Below are 6783 nucleotides of genomic sequence, written 5' to 3'. Positions count from 1 at the left end.
AAATTATCTGACGTTCGTGCATATCAAACACAAGATACCAATGGATGTTGTCCTTATTGACAGGCATAAATTAAATATCTAAGTATAAAATCAAATTAAATAAAGGGTAGTGCTAGGTAGCCAAAAAATAGTATATAATATAGATATAGCACAGAATAAATGTCAATCTCATGATAAGCGAATGGAGTACACTATACACCTGCTTATCAATAACATACTTATCACTCAACCTTCTTCTTCATACCTGGAGTAATTAATTTTATTCCCAAAATTTATTTGAGTTTCCTCTAAATCAAATTCCTGACATCTCTCATCTACATTTATATCAATTAAAATGCAATTTCTGTCTAGTGGATTAACATCCGAAAACACTATCAAATTAACCCGAGTGAAAGATAAAGATTTTTCTCCCCATTTCATTCGAACCATAAGTCCACAACTGAGAAAAACGAAAAGACGCAGAAAGGAGAAAACTCAGCAGCTTCGTCATTGGAGCATCGCATAGCTTTGTCTCCGATTCCTATAGGTATGTTATCTAGTTTCATGTTTCTATTAATTGGCATATTAAGGCTCCATTATCTGTTGTTGCATGTGGCTGGATTCGATGTTAACTATGAATATTTTGGTCTTTATCTCACATTGATGGGTTTAAAAAAGGAAAAAAGCTTGCAAAGATGGCATTTTAGGGGTGGAGATGAAGGGAAGGCATCAAAAAAGGGGTTTTCTCGTTTTGATAAGCAGCCATGATTTTTCACGGTTCTCTGATTTTTTTCTTCTGTTCAACCGTGGTTTGATTTGCTATTTTGCGTGCTTGTTGTTGTGCTTTCTTTCAAGTTATTAAAATAGCCATTTCGTTCAGGTTGCCTCCATACTTCGAAAGTCTCCATTGAAAAAGTCGCATTTGTGTCTCTAGATGATAAATTGAGGCAAAAGAACAGAGCAAGAACGAAATCGCTTTCATTCTAGCTATTTCAGGTACCTTTCCTTTTTTTCTTTGTCAAATCTACTATGAGACAGAAAAAAATAAAGTATTTTTTTCATATCTGTCACTTAGATTATGTTTTTTTCAATAGTTGACTGATTATGGTAGTTAACTATAGTGGGAGTACATAAAGAGTACTTAAGGTTAGTGGCAAATTATTTTTTTCAGATTTCTGTTTTTATTCATGTAAAAAAGAAAATAAATTCTTTTAGATATGGATGCAATAAAGATGTTATGCCTTGATATTTTTTTAGTATGGATTGCTTTATCTTTATAAAAGGTTGCGTTGAAATTTTGCATAAATTAGTAAACATTCCTATGTAATTGCTGTCTGCTAAGAACTGAACATACCTACATATATGATTATTTAAATTATAGCATATAGTTAAACAAATTAATTCACTCAATTTTGATTAGTTACTTTAGTGAAAAGATTATAAGAATGATGGATATATAGTAAATAATAATGATTTTTGTATTGAACTAACCTAATTAGTGTGGTTATCCTAATATCACGGTAGGAATAGAGAATGGGATATGATGGAGGATTATAATTTCATATGCAATCTCTTGATATCATACTTTTGTTTAAAGTTATTTGCAAGCAAAGTTGTTAGTTCAGGTGGGTATCAAATTTAAAATTTTCTAGAGATTAATAGTAAACTCTCAAAAAGTTGGACATATAAATGGAATTTTGGGGGACTATTGTGATAGTTTAATGATAGAGCAAGATATGTTTCGATCATAGATGTTATACTAAGCAAAATTGTTATCGTAGCTATGCTATTGATAAACATGTTGGTATGTTATGATTAATTTAAGTAGGTTATTTAAGTATATATAGCAGATGCTCGTGAACAAGTGTTCAAAAAACAAGATGTAGGCATGGCTCGTACCAAGAGCAAAAAAGAGACAAATAAGAATAACACTCCCGAAATAGGACCACAAAAAAAATTGGTGGACTAAAAAAGGTACGTTGACTGGTTAATGTGAATTAATTATAAACTCGGATTGTTGTGTTTTAATAGTAAATGTTAAAACTGACATTCTCCTTCGTTGTCACTTTGTGTTGATTATGAATGTTTATGTAGAAAACACTGGTATCTAGGTGCTTGCCATGTTGCGTGGCTTCAGTTATGACGCAATTAGGTTCAGATGCGGGCAGAGAGAAAATAATGGAGGTGGCGAACATGGAATTTGGCTGGCTGCAATATATGCCTAAATGGGCTATCAACCAAGATATGATGGTGGCATTAGCATCATCATATAGTCGGGATGAGAAATCTTTGATCGTCGGAACAAGAAAAATCCTCATATCAATTCAATCCGTTGCGTGGTGTTTTGGACTACCGAACCATGGTAAGCAATCTCTCAAATAAAATAGGGAGAAAATAAAAAAAGATTATTCATAATAATCTTGTTGAGTATATGTTTTCGGTAAAATTAGCCATTAAAGATTTGGACTACATCGACTCATTTTGTGTTTGGCAGGGAAAAGTTTCAAAATTCCAGAAACACCTGCAGAGCACCGACTTTTTAACAGCTTCACAGGAAAGACACAAGGAGATTTGAAAAGGGATATTATCACATGCTCGATGCAGTCCGATGCCGATAGAATCAACTTCTGGAGACAGTTCATCATGTTGATAGTGAATTGTTTGTTCTTTCCCTCGCCGAAGGCCACCGTTTCAGGCATACATATACGGGCTGCCATTGATGTATCGAACCCAAGAAAGATATATTGGACGAGGTACATTTATGATTTTCTAATTGTGGGAGTTCTGAGGTTTCAAGATGTAGGGAAGAAGACAGTGGATGGATGTATGTTCGCATTACTGGTGAGCCGTATATCCCTAACCTTTGATTTGTTATTTGTTATTCTATAGTATACCTTGTTTATAGCAATTACTATAACTTTCAAATTATATATCTCCATGCTAATAAGAATAGAGATTTAGGAAGATATAATGGGAGAGAACCGTAGATCAGAGACTGGTCGCTTGATGATCTAAAGAAGATAGATGAAGAGGAAAGTACATCTCACTCGGTGAAGCATATTATAGATATATAATCTTTTAATAGTGATAAGTGTAAAAGATATGTTAATCGGATCACTTCTTCTAAGCTCTAATAAAAATAAAACTTATACTTTGTCCACTATAGGGGCTTCTAAATTTAATTGGGAAGATGTTTGGGATACCGAAAAAGCACAACCGTGTATCAAAGAGATGATGCATTACGAAAAAAAGAAAGTCTAATAGAAAGACTCGTAAAAAGCTCTCACGGTAGATGAAATTGAGACTGACATACCGGCTGGTCATGCATCACCTGCTAAATTTGATGAACATCCTTCCAAAACAAGGCAATTCAATGATTTTTCAGTTTTGTTATAAAATTTTATTGCTCTAACTTGCATCTTTTTAATAGTATTTTAGTATAAATATTTTTTAGTTTTTGCATCTTTTTAATCGTATATAAAGTTTTACCATGTATAGAGTAATTAATTATTTATCTAATTTTAGAAGTGTGATATTGATGTTGTAACTTGTAGATCTATCTTTAAAAAACTGTTAGAACTACTTATCTTGAGCATGACAATAGACCTTACACATGTAAATACATCTTTTTGTGTTTTAGTATTCACTTCATAAAACAATCACTTTGAAAACTATGTGTTCTCTCCCTTATATGCATAGCTAAAAACCCTTTACTAAGCTACTTTGGTTTGAATGTGCAACATGGATGACAGTTTGGTCATGCTTTCATCAGAACGGTCCATGTCAATGCTACTCCTGATATACGTGTGTCTCTGAATAATATTCTTACTCCATCGGGATAGAATGTATTGTGAGAACACTGCTGTTACACGAAAATGTAGAAGAACAACAAGAATGCGGCAGCATAGAATACCATTCGATTGGAACATAAAGCAATCACATTTGAGAGAGATTGGCACGATTTTATTGAAGAGTATGACCTCCACAATTCTAGATGGCTAAATGGTAGTATAATCTCTAGTTTATTGCTGCCTCTGTGTGGCTTCCGATTAACATATCTTTCACATTTGTCACTATTAAAAGATTATATATCTATCATATGCCTCACCGAGTGAGATGTGCTTTCCTCTTCATCTATCTTCTTCAGATCAGCAAGCGACCAGTCTCTGATCCATGGTTCTCTCTCAATATATCTTCCTAAATCTCCATTCTTATTAGCATAGAGATATATAGTCTGAAAGTTATAGTAATTGCTATAAACAAGGTATACCATAGAATAACAAATAACAAATCAAAGGTTAGGGATATACGGCTCGCCAGTAATGCAAACATACATCCATCCATTGTCTTCTTTCCTACATCCTAAAACCTCAGAACTCCCTCAATTAGAAAATCATAAATGTACATCGCCCAATATATCTTTCTTGGGTTCGATACAACAATGGCAGCCCTATATGTATGCCTAAAACGGTGGCCTTCGGCGAGGGAAAGAACAAACACTTCGCTATCAATATGATGAACTGTCTTCGGAAGTTGATTCTATCGGCATCGGACTGCATTGAGCATGTGATAGCATCCCTTTTCAAATCTGCTTGTGTCTTTCCTGTGAAGCTGTAAAAAGTCGGTGCTATACTGGTGTTTCTGGAATTTTGAAACTATTCCCTACCAAACACAAAATGAGTCGATACAGTCCAAATCTTTAATGGCTAATTTTACCGAAAACATATACTTAACAAGATTATTGTGAATAATTTTTTTCTCCCTATTTTATTTGGGAGATTGCTTACCATGGTTCGGTAGTCCAAAACACCGCGTAACGGATTAAACCGATATGAAAATTTTTCTTGTTCCGACAATCAAAGACTTTTCATCCCGACTATATGATGATGCTAATACCACCATCATATCTTGGTTGACAACCCATTCAGGCACATATTGCAGCCAGTCAAATCCCATATTCTCCACCTCTATTATTTTCTCTCTGCCCGCGTCTGAACTTAATTGCTTCATAACTGAAGCCACGCAACGTGGCGAGCACCTAAATACCAGGATTTTCTATACAAATATTCATAATCAGCACAAAGTGACAACGAAGGAGAATGTCATTTTTAACATTTACTATTAAAACATAACAACCCGAGTTTATAGTTAATTCACGCTAACCATTCAACGTACCTTTTTTGGTCTACCGGTTTTTTTTAGTAGTCCTCTTTCGGGAGTGTTATTCTTATGTGTCTCTTTTTTGCTACTGGTACGAGCCATGCCTACTTCTTGTTTTTTGAACACATGTTCACGAGCAACTGCTATATATACTTAAATAACCCACTTAAATTAATTATAACATACCAACATGTTTATCAATAGTATAGCTACACTAATAACTTTACTTAGTATAACATCTATGATTGAAACATATCTTACTTTATCATTAAACTATCACAATAGCCCCCAAAATACCATTTATATGTCCAACTTTCTGAGAGTTTACTGTTAATCTCTAGAAAATTTTAAATTCGATACACACCTAAACTAACAACTTTGCTTGAAAATAACTTTGAATAAAAGTATGATATCAAGAGATTGCATATTAAATTATGATCATCCTTCATATTCCATTCTCTATTCCTACCGTGATTGTTGTGATAACCACACTAATTAGGTTAATTTAATACAAAAATCATGATTTAAATAGTCATATATATATGTATGCTCAGTTCTTAACAAACACCAATTATGTAGGAATGTGTACTAATTTATGCAAAATTCCAACGCAACCTTTATAAAGATAAGGCAATTCACACTAAAAAAATATCAAGGCATAACATCTCTATTGAATCCGTATCTAGAAGGTTTTTTTTCTTTTTTACATGAATAAAAATAGAAATCTGAAAAAAAATAATTTGGCACTAACATTAGTTACTCCTTATATACTCCCACTATAGTTAACTACCATAATCTGTCAAATATTAAAAAATACATAATCTAAGTGACAGACATGAAAAAAATACTTTATTCATTTTTTTCTGTCTCACAGTAGATATGACAAAGAGAAAAAAAAGGAAAGGTACCTGAAGTGGCTAGAATGAAAGCGATTTCGTTCTTGCTCTGCTCTTTCGCCTCAACTTTATCATCTAGAGACACAAATGCGATTTTTCCAATAGAGACCTTCGAAGTATGGAGGGAACTGAACAAAATGGCTAGTTTACATTTGTCACACTGTTAATAACTTGAAAGAAAGAACAATACCAAGCACGCAAAATTGCAAATCAAACCACGGTTGAATACATAAAAAATCAGGAGAACCGTAACACCCAGAAAAATCTTGGCTGTTTATCAAAACGAAAAAAAAACCCTTTTTAGGCCTTCCCTTCATCTCCACCCAAAACGCCATCTTTGCAAGCTTTTTTCTTTTCCCAAACCCATCAACCTGAGATAAAAATCAAAACTTTCATCGTTAACATTGAATCCAGCCGCATTCAACAATTGATAATGGAGCCCCAATATGCCAATTAATCAAAACATGAAACTATATAACATACCTATAGTTATCGGAGATAAGGCTATGCGATGCTCGGCTTTTCCAGTGGAGAACTTCGAAGTATGGAGGCAACTTAAACAAAATTGCCATTTTACATTTGTCACCTTATTAATAACTTGAAAGAAAGCACAACACCAAGCATGCAAAATAGCAATTCAAACCACGGTTGAACAGATAAAAAATCAGGAAAACCGTAACACCCAAAAAAATCATGGTTGCTTATAAAAACGAAAAAAAACCCCTTTTTTGATGCCTTCCCTTCATCT

Source organism: Arachis stenosperma, chromosome 2 (genome assembly GCF_014773155.1).
Source record: "Arachis stenosperma cultivar V10309 chromosome 2, arast.V10309.gnm1.PFL2, whole genome shotgun sequence".
NCBI lineage: Eukaryota > Viridiplantae > Streptophyta > Magnoliopsida > Fabales > Fabaceae > Arachis > Arachis stenosperma.
The sequence above is the reverse complement of the archived record's forward strand: the minus strand, read 5'-3'. Positions refer to the sequence as shown.